Source organism: Danio rerio, chromosome 7 (genome assembly GCF_052040795.2).
Source record: "Danio rerio strain M-AB ecotype USA chromosome 7, GRCz13ab, whole genome shotgun sequence".
Taxonomy (NCBI): Eukaryota; Metazoa; Chordata; class Actinopteri; order Cypriniformes; family Danionidae; genus Danio; species Danio rerio.
In genome coordinates, this window is record NC_141027.1 from 79,345,001 (window position 1) to 79,367,500 (window position 22,500).

At 35.0% G+C, this 22,500-nt stretch overlaps 1 protein-coding gene and 1 long non-coding RNA gene across 52 annotated transcripts in view; one reads left to right on the forward strand and one right to left on the reverse strand.

Annotated features, from left to right (window-relative positions):
• Positions 1-22,500, forward strand: part of LOC101882941 (adhesion G protein-coupled receptor L3) — a 404,469-nt gene that overhangs the window by 64,946 nt on the left and 317,023 nt on the right. The gene's annotated exons all lie outside the window — the stretch shown is intronic.
• Positions 16,409-22,500, reverse strand: part of LOC141375216 (uncharacterized) — a 12,184-nt gene continuing 6,092 nt past the window's right edge. The window contains exons 3-5 of one of the 2 annotated variants that reach the window (XR_015496613.1): positions 19,178-20,690; positions 18,583-18,807; positions 16,409-16,562 (exon numbers count right to left, since the gene is read on the reverse strand). This is a non-coding gene — a long non-coding RNA (uncharacterized LOC141375216). Of the gene's footprint in view, positions 16,563-16,646; positions 18,808-19,169; positions 20,691-22,500 lie in introns of those variants that run through there. The other variant, XR_015496612.1, reaches the window with a different exon arrangement.

Consider the following 22,500-nt stretch of genomic DNA (forward strand, 5'->3'; position numbering starts at 1 on the left):
ACACAAATAAATTCATAAATACAAAAGTAAACAGACAGACAGACTGACTGACTGACTGACTGACTGACTGACTGACTGATTGATTGATTGATTGATTGATTGATTAAATGATAATGAGCGTATTTGATTAGATCTGCATCCTGATAAGTGATTAAGTCTTATCTGCTGCTGTGGTTTCTCACACAAACAAGCTTAAAACCCCCTGAAAAACGGCAGAAACATCTCTCATTTCCACTCAGGCGCCAAAAGCCCATCTGAAGAAGCGTTTAGAAAAGCGTCCGACGCAAACAGCAGAAGAGTAGCCAGCCGTAAAATTGGACAGCCGTCCCAGGCATCCAAGCGAAAGCTGAAAGCGCAAGCGATGACAGACGAGCAGGGATGAAACAACCTGCGAGTAATGGAAGAACGAAGCTGAATGTAGATTGACGCAGATCAGATGAGCCGCAGATCTGAGGCAGGTCAGATTGCTAACAAACTTTTTGTGCTGGAAATCCATCAGCCGGAGACGAGAGATTCAATTATCTGCCCCAAAAGCATGCATGCAAAAAAAAAAAGGAAGAAGAAAGGATAAACACAAATTAAATGGCTGCACTGTGCACCGTTTTCACAGATGGACAAAAAAAAAACAGCAAAAATAACATAGAGACAAAAGAAAAATCTGGAGGCAATCATTTGTGATCTGCCAGAGCTTTGATCTCCTGCAAAAATTTGGAGTGAAAAAAAAGAAAAAAGAAATGTGATGATCGATTTCAGAAGGCTGAACTTTTCTGCCCGCAATGGGAGGCGCCGGTTATTGGACATGACGAGCCCTTTCAACTGAGATTTGGGTCAAACTGTGTTTATCAACACTTCATGTCCGGCCCGAGCGCTGCTGAATACTAAAGAGCACAAGAGAGAGTTTATGATGCATCATCTGTCAAAATTTGATTGATGAATGCCACGCCCTCTTTAAGGTGGGGCTTTGGGTGTATGCCCCGCCCCTTTATGTGTATAGTTATAAATCCGGTAATATAATAATAATAATAACAAGTCATTTTATTTGAAAATGGCGCCTTTCTAGACACCCAAGGTCACCTTACAATAAGCATCAGCAGACATGCTAAAACAAATTAAACATTACTAAAAAACAATCATTGACCAAACAAGTTAAAACACAATTTTAAAATCAGTACAATACTTTACTGGAAGCCAGTGGAGCTGATAGAGGAGTGGTGTGACGTGCTCGTGAGATGGGGTCCTAGAGATGACACGAGCTGCATGGTTCTGTACCAGTTGGAGTTTATGGAGAAGTTTGGAAGGAAGTCCAGAAAGAAGTGCATATAAGTAGTCAAGACGTGAAGTAACTAATGCGTGGATAAGAATTGCTGTACTTGGTTGTGAGAGAAGGGTGGAGATGAGTGATATTACGCTGGTGGAAATATGCAGTACGTGTAATATTATTGATGTGACCTTCAAATGATAGTGTGCTATCCAAGATGACACCCAAACTCTTTATGCACACAGGGAAAAATTGTGCTGTCATGTCAACTGTGTAGTCCAGACAGAAGTTCTTTAAAAAGTTCTTAAAAAATATGATTCTAACCAGTTTAATGAAATCCTATTTGGGATAATTAGAATGTAATCAAACTAATTAAATTATATTTTTGGTAATTAGAATATAATTAATCGAATTAAATAAATTATATATTATAATTCCAGTAATTAGATTCTAATCAATAAAATTTAAATATTCCTTCTGTTATCAGAACCGTCGTTATATTTTAATGATTTTAATAAAATGTATATTATTATAATTATATTACTTTGATAAAACTATTAATATAAATATATGGTTATGTTATATTATCCCATAATTAATAAACTATTAAGCATTTATAGTTCTGTTTTATATTATTCTGTGTTTTTGGACATGACGAGCCCTTTCATCTGAGATATCGGTTAAACTGTGTTTATCAACACTTCATGTCCGGCCCGAGCGCTGCTGAATATCAAAGTGCACAAGAGAGAGTTTATGATGCATCATCTGTCAAAATTTGATTGATCAATGCCACGCCCTCTTAAAAGGCAGGACTTTGGCTGTATACCCCGCCCCTTTTTAGTGTATTTTTAGAAATCCGGTAACTTGATTCTAACCAGTTTAATTCAATCCTATTTCAGGGAATTAGAATGCAATTAAACTTAATAAATTGTATTTTCGGTAATTAGAATATAATTAATCAAATTAAATTAAGATATATTATAATTCCAGTTGTTAGATTTTATTCAATTTAATTAAATTATTCCATCTGTTATTAGAACCGTCATTATGTCTTAATTATTCCAATAAAATTATATTATTATTCAATTATTTTGATTAAACTATTAATATTAATATATTTGCTTAATTATGTTACAACTAATAAATTATACCCAAAGCATTTCTATTTCAGCTTAGTCGTGTGCTATCCTGTGCTATTAGACATGACGAGCCCTTTCAACTGAGATTTGGGTCAAACTGTGTTTTATCAACACTTCATCTCCGGCCCGAGCCCTGCTGAATACCCAAGCGCACAGATCTGGCCCTGCTTTCAGGACTCATGCTGGGACGGATGAAGGAGAGGCTCAGAAAAGTCAGCGGTCTGATCGGACTCAATCAGGTTCTGCTCAACAAACGGCTTAAAACCACTGAAAGACTGCAAAAAAATAAGCACTTCTTCCTTGGGTTTTTGTCTTGTTTTTTTTTAGTCCAAATATTTAAAATGTCTTAAATCAAGAAGCGTTTTCTCATTGGAAACATGTTCAGGGCTACATTTTTGAGAATCGACAAATATGTACCCTGGACTACGCTGTCTTGTAGGTGTTGTTTTCACACATCCACCAGAGGGCACCGTGCACGTTTTTGACAATTTCAAACACGTTACTATGGCATGTTTTCTCATACGTGCCTTTTCTTGTAAATCCGCCAGTGGGCGCTGTGTGCATTTCTGGAATATTAACATGTTTCTTGTGTACATCCGTGAGCTTCTGCATGATATATGACTTGATAATGACTTTCCTACACACCCCCTTCCCTAAACCCAATTCATAGTGTATTGAAAAACAAACCAACAAAAAACGATAGAACAGAAAAGCCATTGCAGGCTACATGCTTCTACCGTGACCTCACGTTGCTTTTTGGGTTTCGTTTTATCTGTTTATCTGGAACTGTTCTTCACCAGACCCATTCCAATATGCATCCCAAGTCTCACAATTTACATTTCCATCATGAAAATGCACTCCACATAGAGGTAAACAGCCATTGGTACCGCCCGTAACGTTCATTTTCACAAATAAAATGCAGTCATATGCGCATATTTTTTTTCCGGTTCTTAAAATGTAGCCCAGGGAACATTTTCCTATGAATCTGAGTTGCATTTTCTAGACACGCAAAAAAAATATGGTCTTGTTTTCCGAAGTAATAATCAACATTAAGTGAGTTTTTTTCTTAAAACAAGCTAAATAATCTGCCAATGGAGTAAGCAAAGTAATGTTGTTTTAAAAAGTAAACACAAGATTCTCTAGCTTGTTTAAACAAAAGCCTCGTTTAACTTTAAAGGGGACCTATTATGCCTATTTTTGCAAGATGTAAAATAAGCCCCTAGAGCAGGCCTATTCAATTGGCGGCCCGCAGGCCGAACCCGGCCTCCGAGGCAATTTGTTCTGGCCCTCCAAACAGTGTGACCAAGACAAAAAAAAAACATTTAGTTCAGTCGAGGGCGAGGCAGTGGCGCAGTAGGTAGTGCTGTCGCCTCACAGCAAGAAGGCCGCTGGTTCGAGCCAAGTCTCAGTTGGCGTTTCTATGTGGAGTTTGCATGTTCTCCCTGCCTTCGCATGGGTTTCCTTCGCGTGCTCCGGTTTCCCCCACAGTCCAAACACATGCGGTACAGGTGAATTGGGTAGGCTAAATTGTCCGTAGTGTATGAGTGTGTGTGTGAATGTGTGTGTGGATGTTTCCCAGAGATGAGTTGCGGCTGGAAGGGCTGGATAAGTTGGCGGTTCATTCCGCTGTGGCGACCCCAGATTAATAAAGGGACTAAGCCGACAAGAAAATGAATGAATGAAAGTTTCTGATTTAGTTGCGCAGGACACAAGAGTTTCTGCTGGTGTGCTGCAAAGTTCATAAAAATACTTTAACATAAAAAAACCACAAATGTTATTATTTATTATTTTTCTTCTATCAAATTTAATGTTCTTCATGGATTTAGACTTTTGTGGGATTGTCTTTTCCCTGAGGGACACATGCAATATTGCCTTTGAACGAGGTCACATATGGATCTTATAAGACTGAATAATTACACCGCCTGCCTTCTGGAACTGAATATGCGCTGGTCAACATGAGGAACTCTGTACTGGGTTTGAAACAAATCTGACTCTCCTGTCCGTGCAGATCTTTACTTCTCATAAATTTACCAGCATTTACATTTCAAAGATATTGTTCGGCACTCAACAATTTGGCGAAGATTAACAATCGCACCAAACTAGTCCAGTTCGTGAAGGTTAGGCAATCAGGAGAGAGGACAATAACAAATAAACTCTCAGCAGCGTGATTATATTCAATCATTCATTTTCTTTTCGGCTTAGTCCCTTTATTATTCTGGACTCGCCACAGCGGAATGAACCGCCAACTTATCCAGCATATGTTTTATGCAGCGGATGCCCCTCCAGCTGCAACCCATCTCTGGGAAACATCTATACACACTCATTCACACTCACTATATAGCCTACCCAATTCACCTGTACCGCATGTGCTTGGACTGTGGGGGAGCACCCGGAGGAAACCCATGCGAATTTAGGGAGAACATGCCAACTCTACACAGAAACGCCAACTGATCCAGCCACTGCGCCGCCAACACGGTAGCTAAATGGTTAGCACTGTGTCCTCATGGTAAGAAGGTCGCTGGTTCAAGTCCCGGTTGGGTCAGTAAGCATTTCTGTGTGGAGTTTGCATGTTCTCCTCGTTTTGCATGTTCTCCGGTGTCCCCCACATTACAAGCACATGCGCTATAGGGGAACTGATGAACTAAATTTACCATATTGTTTGTGTATGAATGAGTGTGTATGGGTGTTTCCCAGTACTGGGTTGCAGCTGGAAGGGCATCCGCTGTGTAAAACATATGCTGCAATAGTTGGCGGTTCATTCCACTGTGGCCACCCCTGATGGTTAAAAAGACTAAGCCGAGGGAAAATGAATAATACAATCTAAGGTGCTTTTGACTTACTTAGTAAGTACTTGGTTATTTGTAAAGAGATAGTTCACTCAAAAAATTTAATTCTGTGATCATTTACTGTCCTTTCCCTTGATACAAATGTGTTTACATTTATTTTTTTATTCTTTTTAACACAAAAAGAAAAAAAAAAAAACATTGACTTCCATAGTATTTGTTTTTCCAACTATGAAAGCCAATGGTTACAGGTTTCATACATTTTTCAAAATATCTTCTTTCGTGTTCAACAGAAAAAGGAAACGATTATTATTTAATAAGGTTTATAGCCACTTGAGGGAGTAAATATAGTGATTACAGGTTACACTATCCCTTTAAGGAAGGTAATGTGAAAGTATGTGTTGTGCTTTTTTGCATTTTTTAAAATTATTTATTTAATATTAAGATTAAGATAGGCTTAAGATAATAATATAATATAAATATAAATATAATATAAAGTAATATATACATGGCTCAACAATAAGGAATGCCCGATGGCCCGGGGCCAGCGTGTGAGATGCTCGGGACAGTAGACAGGATCGTTACTGGCCCGATTGGGCCACTGATGCGCTGTCACTAAAGTTGCCTGTAACTATTTGTCAATTGCGTACAGTCAGAATCGAGAAACCGTTTGTGTTGTTAAGCCTTCAAATGCTACCTTCTCGGTTCCTCTTATCTGATTGGATGTTGTGAGCATGTTATTTTTTTTCGTAACAACCAGTACAGCGAAGAGACAGCAACATGGCGGCAACATCAAGTGATGATGCTAAAGGAAAACATTTGTTTCAACTGTCTTGAAAGCAGACATTTACTAGAGTATACCACGATCAAAAAAAATGAAGTGATGTTTGACTTGTCAGTTTGGCAGGACAGCCATCTTTTGTTTTGCAATAAAAAACCTGCACATTTTGCTAATTTTGTTTGCATAAAACTTTGAATTTTGCTCATTATACATTTATTAACATTTTTTTCTTATAATTGAATTCTAGATTTACAAACATTTTGACACTTTTTTTTATTTTTTATCTGTGGCTAAGAAATAGCTATTAACTTTTTTTTTTTTGGTAGGGCCAGTAAAAATATTGGCAGGGCAAGTAAAAATCCGAACCACTGGTCCGATCAGGCCAGTAGAAAAAAATCCTTAGCGTTGAACCCTGATATAACTCTTTTTTTGACCCAACACTGCAGATGGGCATGCATTGCAAAATCCGTGGTTGTGCATTTCTGAAATTTCCATCATTAACCAAATAAATAGATCAATTTAATTTGATTTCCATTTCAAAGAATTTGACTGTCGCCCCAAGAAGGTCACTGGTTCGAGTCCCAGCTGGGTCAGTTGGTGTTTCTGTGTGGAGTTTGCATGTTCTCCCCTTGTTGGTGTGGGTTTCCTCCGGGTGCTCCGGTTTCCCCCACAGTCCAAACATGTGTTCTGTAGGTGAATTGGATGGACTAAATTGGGCGTAGTGTATGTGTGTGTGTTAATGAGTGTATATGGGTGTTTCCCAGTACTGGATTGCAGCTGGATGGGCATCCGCTGCACAAAACATATGTCAGAATAGTTGGCGGTTCATTCCACTGTGGCGATCCCTGATGAAAAAAGGGACTAAGCTTAAGGAAAATGAAAGAGTGAATGATTTGGCATGTCAGGGTTAATTGTCGCCACTAATTGACTATATTAAACAATATGAGGCGCATGGTGGCTTGTAGTGTTTGTGCTGATTGTGTATTTTCCCCATGACACTGCACTGAGAGAGTGTGCTTGTGTGTTTATGACGACACTGAGGCTTTTTATTGGCTCCTGATGATTCTGAGTGGAATTGTGCTCTAAATTGACACTGAAAAACACAATGAACTGACAGACAATGCAGAGAACTGAACGAGCCAGACAATCCAGCTGTGTGTGTGTGTGTGTGTGCATGCTTGTGTTTCTGCTATCCCTATAGATTCTGTTTTCTGACTTATCCTAGTGTGTGTGTGTGTGTGTGTGTCTGCCATCCCCATAGATTCTCATATGTGACTTCTCTTCATGTGTGTATTGAGGCACAAATTGAACATCTCTCTCTTGCCCTCTTTGAGGTGTACCTGTGTTTTATTGCACACTTTACAGTGTTCCAAGGCCATGTTTAATTGAAATTGCTCCAGCTTTTCTCCTGTTTCCCTTTCAATTACTGTAATTCACCTTGAACCGCTTAACATGTACACTCCATTTATCCATTCATGCTTCTAGACCAATATTTTATATTCTAGCAGTTTTTATTTCTGCATATATGTGTGTGTGTGTGTGTGTGTGTGTGTGTGTGTGTGTGTGTGTGTGTGTGTGTGTGTGTGTGTGTTTGTACCCTGTATTCCTTATGTTGCATTAACCAAACGACCTTGTGGGGGACATTTTTTTTTAATCCGTATGTGTAAAATAAAGATGCATCGATACCATTTTTTTGGAATCAGGTCTCGGTTAACTGTGCTTTTGTTAGTAGAGCAGGCAAAGCTGTCATGTAGACGTAACATTAAGCGGTAATATTTTTCTGTCACGCTCCTCTGAAAACAGGGAACATTCAGCCCCAATAACCCCAACCTGCTGCTTTTATTTAAGCCGCAGGCCCAGGGGACGCTCTTAAATTGCCCAGGCCAACTGGAAAGAGGCGCTCGGGTCGCTGCCTTTACGCACACACACAACTGCACAAACCTGCAGCAGATTTCAGATTTCCCGCCGGTTTTCCTGCATGTTTTGAATGATGATGTCACTGTTCTGCCGCATTCCGCTTGCACTGACTTCAGTGTTCTAAACGTTCTGTTGCGCTGGAAAATCTATTTCTCCTTTATTAAATAACTGCGGCTCCACACATGTTGCTGTTTAGCGGTTATTACGGCAGACATTTCTTATTCATTAAAAAGCATGCTGATGCTGATAAAATCATGGAATGTTGATTCATTCTGACTTTTTTTTTTATGCCAAAATATTGTCTGACACACTGTCCTTTAAGATCACATTTCAACCAGTTTAATGCAATTAAAAAAAAGCCTTTGTTATAGCTATTGATGTCTTTTTTATCACAGCAAATTCACCATCATATTTATTATTTAGTCGTTAGCTAAAATTAAAACACAAAAAATAAATATTTTTAATAAAAATAGAAATATTTAATTTTACCGAAATAATAAAAAACAACAAAACACATAAATAATAATAATAATAAATTAAGATTTTCCTATATATATATATATATATATATATATATATATATATATATATATATATATATATATATATATATATATATATATATATTTATATTTATATATATATATACATACATACATTTTTTGTAAATGTATATATACATTTATTTATTTATATATGTACTTAGCCGGTATTATAATTGTAATTATTTAGGTAATATGTACAGTGCTCAGCATAAATAAGAACACCCTATTTTGAAAATGAATATTTTCCTTCATTTCTCAGTGAAAAAAAGGTGATGCATTTAACAAAACAGATTTATTAAACAGATATATTTATTAAAATTATATTTCAGTCACAGAACATCTTTAGAAATAGAAAGATAATACATTTAAAGTCATGTAAAATATTGCCAAACCAAATTACAAATCTTCATATATTTTTAGTTTCTCTTGATTTTTGCTCTTTTTAATGTTTGTATTCAATATTTTTCCCAAACATATTCATTTCAGCTGCTAATTATTGGACTATTCTTGTAAGTTATATTTAAATTAGCTCCAGATTTAGCTTCACTACTGACTATTGAAATAATAATATGTAATATTGTAATATAATATTATTATAAAGCATCTATTTCATTTTAGAGGTTTGTGAGAGGTCCTTATGTTCATATTAAGTTTTAGCCAAAACGGTAGCCTTGACTTCAGAAGAGTCAAAAATTATGAACACTTAAAAATAGACGAATTAAATTCAATTAAAAGATTAGAGACAGGTAAGCAAAAAAATAATAAAAAATAAAAATAAAAATATAATAATAATAATAATTTCCAATATATATAATAATATATATAATATTATATATAATAATATATAATATTATTATTATAAAATTATATATAATAATATATAATAATATTATATATAATAATATTAATATTATATATTTTCCAATATATAATTTTTTATATTTAAAAAAAAAAAAAAAAAATATATATATATATATATATATATATATATATATATATATATATATATATATATATATATATATATATATATATATATATATATATATATATATATATATATATATATATATATATAAACTCCCAAAAAACATTCATTTAGAGCTTCGTTTCCATCAATTTCACAACTGGAAAAATACCAACAAAAAAGCTGCATTTTCCGACATGTTTATATTACAGTTTTAGAACAGAACAGTTTAATATTTAGACTGCAGAAGAATCAAGACTTCTTAAATGTTAAAAAATAAAGACAGATTAATTACAAATTAACACAATTAACCTTTTTTTAAACAACTCCTCAACTTTTTGTTCTCTTTTTTTTTGTCATGCCCCAAAGTGCTTCACTAAACTGGCAATTAACTGTGAAATATTCCAGGTGTTTCCTCATATTTGTTTCTTCCTCTAATTGAAATATAAACACGCAGCGAGTCAGACAAACAAGCTGATGTGGGAAACACACGGCTCTATTAAAACAAACTGCAAACCCCACTGAGACTCTTCAGAATGAATAACAGCATCTGTAGTTCAACAGGAGATTAACGTCTATTCTTCAGACACGCTTTAAAATAAACATTTATGGCAAACGTCGGCTTGATTCGCCCTCTGCGATTCTCAACTTTTATTTGTACATTGCTGGAACAGCTGCAGTTTTAATACAGTGCACTAAAAAATGCTTCTCTTTCTCAGAGTTTTTGTCTTGTGTCTAATCCAAATATATATTGTTTTAAATCAAGAGGCATTTTCTAGACAAGCACAGTATATATGTTTTGTTTTAAGAAATAATATGCCAAAATTAAAGGTGCAGTATGTCATATGTATATATATATATATATATATATATATATATATACATATATATATATATATATATATATATATATATATATATATATATATATATATATATATATATATATATACACACACACACACACACACACACACACACACACGTATATATATATACACACATATACATATGTGGACTAGAAACAAGATCAAAGATAACGTGAGGAAAGCAGTGTTGGTTTATGCGGACAGTAAAAAAGGTGTTTTTATTTATCATAAAGTGACTAAAACTATAAAATAAAACCTCAAAAATGAATGGATGAATGTATTATTTATTATTTACTTATAATTTACTCAAAAATAGATGGTAATTTTGAGGGAGGGGCGGCACGGTGGGTCAGTGGTTAGCACCGTCACCTCACAGCAAGAAGGTCGCTGGTTCGAGTCCAGGCTGAGTTAGTTGGCATTTCTGTGTGGAGTTTGCATGTTCTCCCCGTGTTGGCTTGGGTTTCCTCCGGGTGCTTCGGTTTCCTGCACAGTCCAAACACATGCACTATAGGGAAATTAATAAACTAAATTGGCTGTAGTGTATGAGTGTGTGTGTGTGTGTGTGTGTGTGTGTGAATCCGATAATGTGTATGGGTGTTTCCAAGTGTTGGATTGCGACTAAAAGGGCATCCACTGCATAAAACGTATGCTGGATAAGTTGGCGGTTCATTCCGCTGTGGAAACCTCTGATGAATATGGGACTAGGTCGAAGAAAATGAGTGAATAAATTTCGAGGGATTTAATAAAATTTGATTTCTATGGGTATAAAATCACTTTCAATACACACGCACGCACGCACACACACACACGCACACGCTGCATGCCATATGGTTTTAATACGGCTTGTAATTTGAATAAAATGACTGACTTTAGTTTTTTCCTCTTATCTCCATCCTATCAGCTTTCCTGTTGATCATTTACATAATATGAAGAAAATTAGGTCACAATTAACAATGCGCCTGCAGCTTCAAGAGAGCATATCTGAAAGTCTAATATAGCTTTTTATAGAAATACTTAAACATATTCATCTCAGCCTACAGAGTTGGAGTTACAGAGTCATTTACCATATACCATCAGCATTTTAGTCATTATTATTATTATTATTATTATAAATTAGGTGGCATGGGGGGTCAGTGGATAGCACTGTTGCCTCACAGCAAGAAGGTCGCTGGGTCGAGTCCTGGCTGGGTCAGTTGGTGTTTCTGTGTGGAGTTTGCATGTTCTCCCCGTGTTGGAGTGGGTTATCTCCGGGTGCTCCGGTTTCCCCCACAGTCCAAACACATGCGCTATAGGGGAACTGATGAACTAAATTGGTCGTAGTGTATGAGTGTGTGTGTGAATGAGTGTGTATGGTTGTTTCCCAGTACTGGGTTGCGGCTGAAAGGGCATCCGCTGTGTATAACATATGCTGAAATAGTTGGCAGTTCATTCCGCTGTGGCAACCCCTGATGAATAAAGGGACCAAGCCGAAGGGAAATAAATGAAAGTTCATACATGACAAATCAGATTTCCATATGTCTAATAATGCACCTCGGACCAAGCATAAATCTGAAGGTATAATATATATTTTTACTGCAATTCCTTCACACACTGACCTGAGCGTCTCGGGATCAACAGCTCTGACTGCTGTAATGTTGAAGCTGATTTACAGATGTAGTTTTGCCGTGCTTTAAATGCTGTGTCTGTCGGTCTGTGTGTGTGAATGACTGGATGACGGGGCTGAGTTATTCCTGCAGGTCAGACACTCACAGCTCTTGGCAGCCACTAAAGATTGTTAAAGTCAGTGTTAAATGCCACGTATGTGTGACATGGGCGCTAACGCATCGATTTGAAGCTGTAAGGCGTGAGACGGGGCTCATTCATCACCTCTCAGACACACACACAGATCTCCATGCATTAGATGAATGTGCTGTAATGTGTGTGTGAGCATGAGACGGAGAGATGAGAGTCCAAAAACTGATAATCCCCCATGAAAAAGTACTGTAGTAATTTCTTGTTAATACTACTGTGATTTTTAACCATGATATAGTGAAGTGTATTATACTTTATATAATATATTAACAACTCTTTGTTAATGAATGCTTCAGCATACTGTAGTACTAATGTTAAAACATGCTAGCCATATGCTAGAACATACTACAAACATTAACATGTTTGTTAGCAACTTGATAAAACATGTAAGCGAATGGTTTTATTTAAACTGGTGCCAGCATTTAAAAAGTATTATGTTAGAGGACATGTTAGAAGACATAAAATAAATGCTTTAAAACATGCTAGCAACAATAAAACATGCTAGAATCTCTTGAAAACAACTTTAATGTGCTAAAACATGCAAGAAACAGGTTGAAGACATGCATATAATGCTTTAAAACATGCCACCAACATCAAAACAGGCTAAAAACCCATTAAAACATAATAATAATGTGCTAAAATATGCAAGAAACAGGTTAAAACATTTTAGCAGACATACTCTCAATGCTTTAAAACATGGCAGCATTTTATTAAACTGACCGACAGACACGTCTTCTAACATGTTTCTAACATATTTTTAAATGCCAGCATTTAAAAAGTATTGTGACAAAATGCTTCAAAACATACCAGAAATTCAATAAACCTGCTATAAATGTTAAAATGTGCCCAAAATGTTTCAAAACAAGGTAATAATGTGCTAAAACATGCAAGAAACAAGCTTTAAAACGTTTAAACATGCTAAAACTCTTTAAAACAAGACATTATTGTACTAAAACATGCAAGCAACAGGTTGAAACATGTTATAATACATAAAATCTATGCTTTAAAAAACATGCCAGCAATAATAAAACATGCTAGAAACTGTTTAAAACAACAATAATGTGCTAAAACATGCAAGAAACAAGTTAAAACATGTTAGAAGACATACAATCATAGCTTTAAAACATGGCAGCAATTGAATAACCATGCCAGCAACATTAAAACAGGTTAGGCACTCTGTAAAACAATATAATATTAAGCTAAAACATGCAAGAAACAAGTTGAAATATGTTAGACGTCATACTATCAATGCTTTAAATCATGCTAGCAACAGTAAAATATGATAGAAACTCTAAAACAAGATAATACTGTGCTAAAAAATGTCCAAAAACAAGTTTAAACATGTTAGAATAAAATCAATGCTTTAAAACCATGAAACATGCTAGAAACTCTTTAAAACAACATGTAAAAACATGCAAGAAACCAGTTGAAACATGCTAGAAGACATACAATCAAATCTTTAAAACATGGCAGCAATTTGATAAACATGCTAGCAACGTTAAAACATGTCAGACACTCTTTAAAACAAGATAATGTTGTGCTAAAACAAGCAAGAAACAAGTTGAAACATGTTAGAAGACTTCATATCAATGCTTTAAAACATGGCAGCATTTCAATAAACATGCTGGCAACATTAAAACATAATAAAAATGCTTTAAAACATTCTAGCAACAATAAAACATGCTATAAACTCTTTAAAACAAGATAGTAATGTGGTAAACATGTAAGAAACAATTTAAAATGTTAGAAGGCATACTATCAATGCTTTAAAACATGGCAGCAAATCAATAAACATGCTAGTAATGTTAAAACATAACAAAATTTTTAAAACGAGATAATATTGTGCTAAAACATGCTAGCAAGATGTTGATACATGCTAGATGACATAAAATCAATGCTTTAAAACATGCTAGCAACAATAAAACATGCTAGAATCTCTTTAAAACAACACTGATATGCTAAAACATGCAAGAAACAAGTTGAAACATGTTATAAGACATGCAATCAATGCTTTAAAACATGCTACGAACATTAAAACATGCTAGAAACTCGTTAAAAACCATGATAATAATGTGCTAAAACATGCAAGAAACAGGTTGAAACATGTAAGAAGACATACTCTCAATGCTTTAAAACATGGCAGCATTTTAATAAACCTGCTAGCAGCGTTAAAATATGCTAAAACTCTTTAAAACAGATAATAATGTGCTAAAACATGTAAAAAACAAGTCGAAACATGCAAGAAGATAAAAACAATGCTTTAAAACATGCCAGGAACAACAAAACATGCTAGATACTCTTAAAAACAGGATAATAATTTACTAAAACATGAAAGCAGCAAGTTGAAACATGTTAGAAGACATACAATCAGGGCTTTACCACATGCTAGCAACATTAAAACATGCTAGAAATTAATTTAAAAAAAGATAATATTGTATTAAAACATGCAATAAACAAAGTAAAAAATGTTATAAGACATACTGTCAATGCTTTAAAACATGGCAGCAAATTCAGCAAACATGCTAGCAATGTTAAAACATAATGTAAACTCATTAAACAAGATAATAATATGCTAAAACATGCTAAAATATGCTACAGATATTAACAATTCGATAAAACATGTGACTGGGTTTATTCATAGATGTTCCTGCATTTAAAAAGTATGAAGCATAATGACCCAACAGAAGCTGTCATTCACAGATCAGCTGATTTATGACGTCTAAACCTACATTTCAGACACATTACAGCAGTCTTCTTTAATTCTCCGTTCCCTCCCTTCTCTCTGCTGCGAGATACTTGAAGCTGTCACCTCTGCTTGAGCTTTCATATTACACGGCCGCAAGCGCCTTTAAAGCTGACTGTATTCTGAAATGAGAAAACTATTTTTGGCGCTGATTCTCTTCTTTTGTTATATCAGTATTCGCTATATCCTCCTCGGACTCAGAAAAACACTTCTCAGATCTCTCCCGCTGCATTCTCACAGGTAATGATGTTATTTTAGCTAAAATCACACTGAGATGTGTACTTTGGAAGGTTCGAGGTAATACTGAACTGAATTACTAGAATTACATGTTAGGTCTTTTTTCTTCAATTCTTGGTTTATCAAATCACTATGATATCAAGCTGATAACGAGTCAGCATTACTTGTAACTGCAGATCATTTTACTGGCTTGAGAGATGTATGCTTATTAGCTATTAAACTTAATGTCAACGTGAACTGGAAGTTGCTGAGACTTATTTCAGTATGTTGATGCATTTCCAACTGAAATCGAATAATAAGTAGGGGACGGGGCTTTCTTTTGCATGTCATTTCCTTATATAACAACTGGTAAGAGAGGGTATTAATATGCAGTTGCTATGGAAACCCTCAGATGTCAACATAAGGACCGCCACTTCAAACACAGAAGCAAATCTTGAGACTTTGATTAAAGATTACCAAAACAAACAAGTATTTTTCAGTGTATTAACTTGCACAAATTAATTATTCACCTTAAGATTAACAATGTGAGCTAGCAAAATAAACACTGTTAATTATTTTATTTGCTTATTATATTATAGTATTATTCTTTTCAGATTGCCTTTATCTCCTCCTCTCTAAACTCAAGTCAGACTTAAAAGTCAAACATATAATACTATATATAAACCATATTAAAACATGTTAGAAACTCATGAAAACATGCTTTTGTTTAAAAAACATGCAAGCAACATGCTAAAATACATTATAAATGTATTACAACCATGTAACATACATACCATCTAAAATACATACTATCAGCATGTAAATAATATAATATGCCAAAAATAAAAATTTACCAGCAAAATGTACTATTAAATCATTGAATCATTCCAGTTACATGCCAAAACATGCTAAAAATGTGTTAAAGCAGGATTGTAGCTTATCAAAACATGCTAGAAGCATGCTAAACACGTGAAAACACTTTTGAAACATGTCAGAAAGGTGTTAAAAACATTTAAAACAAAATTCAGAAAACATTTTAACATTATTTGAAAGCATAAGCATGTTAGCGGCTTATTGAATCGTTTAAATATGCTATTTCCTTGCTAAAACATGCAAGAAATAAGTTAAAACATGTTCAAAAACATACTATTATTGCTTTAAAACATGGCAGCAACTCAATAAACCCGCTGACAACGTTAAAATGCTAGAAACTATTTAAAACATATAATAATGTGGAAAAAAATGTAGGAAGTTAGTCAAAACATATTAGAAGACATATTATAGAAGCTTTAAAACATGGCAGCAATTTAATAAACCTGCTTGCAATGTTAAAGCATGCTAGAAACTCTTTAAAACAAGATAATTATGTGCTAAACATGCTACTGATATGCTAGAACATTAACATGTTTGTTAGCAACTTGACAAAACATGTAAGCGACATGATAGAAATGTGTTGAAACATGTTAAACATTAGCAGCTTATTTAAACATTTTAAAGATGCTATGAACTTACTAAAACATGCAAGAAACAAGTTAAAACATGTTTAAAACATACTATTAATGCTTTAAAACATGGCAGCAATTCAACAAACCTGCTTGCAATTTTAAAGCATGCTAAAAACTCTTTAAAACAAATAATATTGTGGTAAAACATGCTACTGATATGCTAGAACATTCAACTATTAACATGGTTGTTAGCAACTTGATAAAACGTGTAAGAAGCATGCTAGAAATGTGTTAAAACATGTTAAAAACATGACAGTAACTCATTAAAACAAGATAATAATATATTAAAACATGCTACTGATATGTTAGAACATATAAACATCAACATGTTTATATTAATAAATATTATTAATGTTCAAATTAATAAAACATGTAAGCAACATGCTAGAAATGTTGTGCTTGCTTTAGCACATGTTGTGTGTTCAGAATATAGCCATTCTCTCTTTAACCAGATTTTAGCTGCTTTTTATTTTATTAATGTTATAACTACAGGCACGATTTATAATATACTTTTAAGCTTGTAAAATCCATTACGGGAGCATATTCAGTACAGTTCAGTGCTCCTTTTTTTCAGCTGAAAGGCTGCAGAGGGAAGATTCATACTCTCTTGCTAGTACAAGCAGGTTTTCTAATTGTAAAAGTGTTCATGCATGCAGTTATTGTAGAGACGGGCGTCCCAGGCCTGTGCGTCTATGGAGAATCTGTTCATTGAAAGCGTGCCAGAGCCTTGAGAAAGCATCCGAATCATTGCCTTGTGAATTGTTGTTGCTTGGACTCATGCAAGTGTTTAACATTTCCTTCCGAGGATGTTTCATGTTCACAATAATAATCTCCAGTCAGCCCTTAAAGTGTCTGGAGTAGTTGACAGCTTATTAGTAAAAGTCCAAAAGGGACGCACATTGTTTTTTTTTTACTCCTTCCACCACTCTCATTTTCCAGTTTTATTCAGGATTAATCAGGTGGGAAAAGCTACGAGGACAGCCAAGTATTGAGCTTGATCCTTTCCTCTTTCTCCACGCCTGTGATAACACTGCTCACTTCATTAAAACAGCTGCAAGGGCCCTTTGGATGAGCAAAGTTCAGTTTTCAGCAGGACCGCAAAATGAGTTTCTCCACTCAGCGGTATTAACAAGAGAGATTTGTTGGATGATGTTAAACCATTGTTATCTGCTGTTAAAGCTCATCGTTAGATAAAAATGCTGCATAAACATATTTTAACATGTTAAACATGCTGTAATCAATAGCACATGGCTAAAATATGCTAGCAATTTGTCAAAATGCTTATAGTTTATGCTAAACATTCTGATATTGTGACAGAATACTTTAAAAACATAGTAGCTACTTGCTAAAACATGCTAGAAGCATGCTCGAATGCAAACATGCAATCAGTGTGTTAAAGTGTCTACAAACATGTTAACGTTGTAAACATGCTAACGACTCATTAAAATGATTAAAGCTAAACATAAGCTAAAACATTTCTAAAACATACAGGCGACAAGTTGTAACATGCTAGAAATACATGCTAACATTTTAAACTATGCAGTTAAAAATAAAAGTTAAAACATGCTTGGCAACCACGTCATGTAAACCATGTTAGCAACAAGCTGGAGATTAACTTTTTGAAACATTAAAACATGCCATCGGTGTATGAAACAATTATAATAGTATATTAACAATGTGTGAAAACATTGTAAACATAGTAACAAGTTTTTAATCCAACAAACCCACGAGCAACTTTAAATTATACAAGCAACTCTTTAAAACTTGCTAATAATGTGCTAAAACATGCTAGAAGTATGTTGGAATATACTATAAACAAACTTATTTATTACCAACTTGATAGAACATGTAAGCATAAAAAAACATTGCAATAACATGATAAAACACTGATAAAACATGGTAGCAACTTGCTAAAACATGCTCAAATGTGAACAGTTTTGAAATATGCCAACAATGTATTAAACATTCTACACTCAGAGATTAGAGATCTCTTAACTTTTTGAGCCAATAATAATGCAGTCGCTGTTTATTTTTGATGCAACTCATTTAAACATGCTAGAATTACCACAATAAACATGTTAGCAGTATGTTAGAACATACTATTAACGCAATCTTGTTTATGACAAAACACTAAAGCTTAAGCATCATGTAACAAGCTAGAAATACATGCTAACAATGATAGCAATTTCATAAACTTGCTAGCAGCATTAAAACATACTAACAACTCTTTAAAACATGATAATAACATGCTAAAACATGCTAACAATATGTTAAAACATAGAACAAATGTTAACTTCATTCATTAATTTTCTTTTCAGCTTAGTCCCTTTTTAATATGGGGTTGCTACAGCGGAATTCACCGTTAACTTATCTAGCATATGTTTTATGCAGTGGATGCCCTTCCAGCCGCAACCCATCACTGGGAAACCCATACACAGTCATTCGCACACATACATACACGATGAACAATTTAACCTACCCAATTTACCTGTACCGCATGTCTTTGGACTGTGGGGGAAACTTTAGCAACCACAAAAAACCCACGCAAACGCAGGGAGAACATGCAAACTCCACACAGAAACGCCTACCGACCCAGCGGAGGCTCAAACTAGTTACCTTCTTGCTGTGAGGCGACAGCACTACCTACCGTGCCACTGATTCGCCCAAATGTTAACTTGTTTGACAAAACATGTAAGCATCTTTTAACAAGCTAGAAAGACACAATAACAATAGTAGCAATTCAAAAAAACCTGCTAGCAACGTTTAAACATAATAACAACTCTTTAAAACAAGCAAATAACACACTAAAACATGCTAGCAACATGTTCAAACATACTATCAATATAAACTTGTTTATTTGCAACTTGACTAAACATGTAAGCATCATTTTACAAGCTAGAAATACATGCTAACAATGATAGCAATTCCATAAATATACTATCAACTCTATTAAACATGCTAATAACATGCTAAATCATGCTGACAAAATCTTAAAACATACTATAAATGTAACATTGTTTATTAGCAACTTGACAAAACATTTAACCATCATTTAACAAGCTAAAAAGACATGCTAATAACAGTAGCGATAGTTAACAATTCTATAAACCCGCTAGCAACATTTAAACACACTAACAACCATTTAAAACATGCTAATAACATGCTAAAACATGCTGACAAAATGTTAAAACATACTATCAACGTAAACGTGTTTATTAGCAACTTGATAAAACATGTAAGCATCATTTCACAAGCTAGAAAGACATGCTAACAATGGTTGCAATTTAATAAACATACTAAGAACTCTATTAAACATGCTGATAACATGCTAAAACATACTATAAATGTAACTTTGTTTATTAGCAACTTGACAAAACATTAAAGCATCATTTAACAAGCTAAAAAGACATGCTAATCATAACAGTAGCAATAGTTAACAGTTCTATAAACCCGCTAGCAACATTTAAACACACTAACAACCATTCAAACAAGCTAAAACATGCTAGAAATATGCTAGAACATACTATAAATGTAAACCAGTTTACTAGCAACGTGTTAAAACATGTAGGCAACATGCTAGGAATGTGTTAAAACATGTCAGTGCCTTGATTCACTTTTTTTCAGGATTAATCCAGTGGGAAAAGCTACGGGGAGAGTCGGAGTATTGACATCTTGATCCTTTCCTCTCTCTCTGTCTCTGATAACACTGTTCACTTCATTAAAACAGCTGCAGGGGCCGTTCGGATGAGCAAAGTTCAGTTTTCAAAGGGGCCACAAAAACGAGCTCCTCCATTCAGCTTCATATCTCCGAGCCCTTCACAAAGGAGGTTTGTTGGATGCTTTTAAACAGTAGTAATCTGCTGCTAAAGCTCTGGTTTGTTTTGCTTTTTAAGATGAGATTGCTGCGTTTGCTCAAAGGAAACATTTAGTAATTTGGTGTTTGTCTCTCTGTGAAGACTCGAACACGTGCAATTGAGTTTTTATACGCATCAATCTTTATCGCAGCATCAAACAGGCTTTTTTTTGCGCCTCCGGGAAAAACGATTCCACATTAGGGAGGCAATGGAGGAAGTTTTGGGTCATGAATTTATTACCGCAAGTGATTTACTTTTCCTGTCAGGGCACCTTATTTCCTCTTCCAGAATAATTTGCTCATTCACATCAGGGCTTCTGGAGCTTTTTAAGAAAAGGAAAAAAAAAAAGTCAGGCTAGAAAGCTGCTTCAGTCTACGCTTCATGCTGTGCCACATTAAATGTAATTGAATAAAGCGACATAGCTAGAATAATTGTCATGCACTTTAGTGCTTTGTCGGTCAACACATCAAAATAAGTGTAATTATTTAAAGCACGACAAAAGATTATTAAAACAGGATGATACTTTAAAACAGCACTGTTCATTTCAAATTAAAACATTTTAAATACACTCAAGGCGATGCGGTGGCGCAGTAGGTAGTGCTGTCACCTCACAGCAAGAAGGTCGCTGGTTCAAGCCTCCGCTGGGTCAGTTGGCGTTTCTGTGTGGAGTTTGCATGTTCTCCCTGTGTTGGTGTGGGTTTCCTCTGGGTGCTCCGGTTTTCCACACAGTCCAAACACATGCGGTACAGGTCAATTGGGTGGGCTAAAATATGTCCGTAGTGTATGAATGTGAATGAGTGTGTATAGATGGGTTGCTGCTGCAAGGGCATCCGCTACGTAAAATGGATGCTGGAATAGTTGTCGGTTCATTCCGCTGTGGCGACCCCAGATTAATAAAGAACTAAGCTGAAAAGAAAATGAATGAATGAAATACAGTTAAGTGGCATATATATAATGCATTAATTTGCCTTCGGCTTAGTCTCTTTCAGAGTCTGCACAGTGGAATGACCCGCCAACTATTTCAGCATATGCTTTACACAGAGGATGCCCTTCCAGATGGAACACAGTATTGGGAAACACCCATACACACTCACATCCACGCACTCACACACTACAGCCTGTTTAATTCATCAATTTCCCTATAGCGCATTTGCTTGGACTGTGGGGGAAACCGGAGCACCCGGAGGAAACCCACACCAACAGGGGAGAACATGCAAACTCAAAAATGCCAACTGACCCAGCTGGGACTCTAACCAGCAACCTTCTTGCGGTGAGGCGACAGTGCTAACCACTGAGCTCAACTTAAACTTGACTCAACTTAAAATTGTATGGCAACTTGCTGCACAGCTTTTTGTTTTTAGTTGACTCGACTCTTAATCCAAATTCTGCACTTGACTCAATTTAAATGCAGTCAACTCAAAAAGATGTACAGCAAATTGCCCCTTATTTTTAAGTTGAGTCAACTTTTTACAGTGTACATTCAATCAGTGCATCTCAATCAGTGTTGACTGTATAGTGATCTTCTCTTGATTTCTGAAATAAAACATTGGTCCCACTTTATATTAAGCGGCCTTAATTACTATGTACTTGTGTCAAAATTTAAATACATTGTACTTAAAGGAACAGTTCACCCAAAAAAATAAACTTTATTCACTGTTTAGTCTCCTTCAAGTGGTTCCCAAACATTTATGAGTTTTTTTCTTCTGTTAAACACAGATGAAGATATTTTGAAAAATGCTAAAGAATGATGAAAACCTGTAACCATTGACTATTGAATGTTGAGGTATTCAACATTCTTCAAAATATCTTCTTTTGACTCAACTTAAAATTATATGGCAACTTGTTGCACAGCTTTTTGATCTGATTCACCGTAAATCGAGTCAAGTGATAGAGTAAAAGTTAAAGTGTCAACTCCAAAAAAAAAAACAAAAAAAAAAGCTGTGCAGCAAGAATATATTTTGAAGAATGCTCAAAATCTGTAACCATTGACTTCCATAGTGGGAAAAACAAACACCATGGAAGTCAATGGTTACCGGTTTTCATAATTTCTTTTGTGAGTCATAAGATATTTCGAAGAATGCTCCTACTATGGAAGTGAATAGTTTTCGACATTCTTCAAAATATCTTCTTTT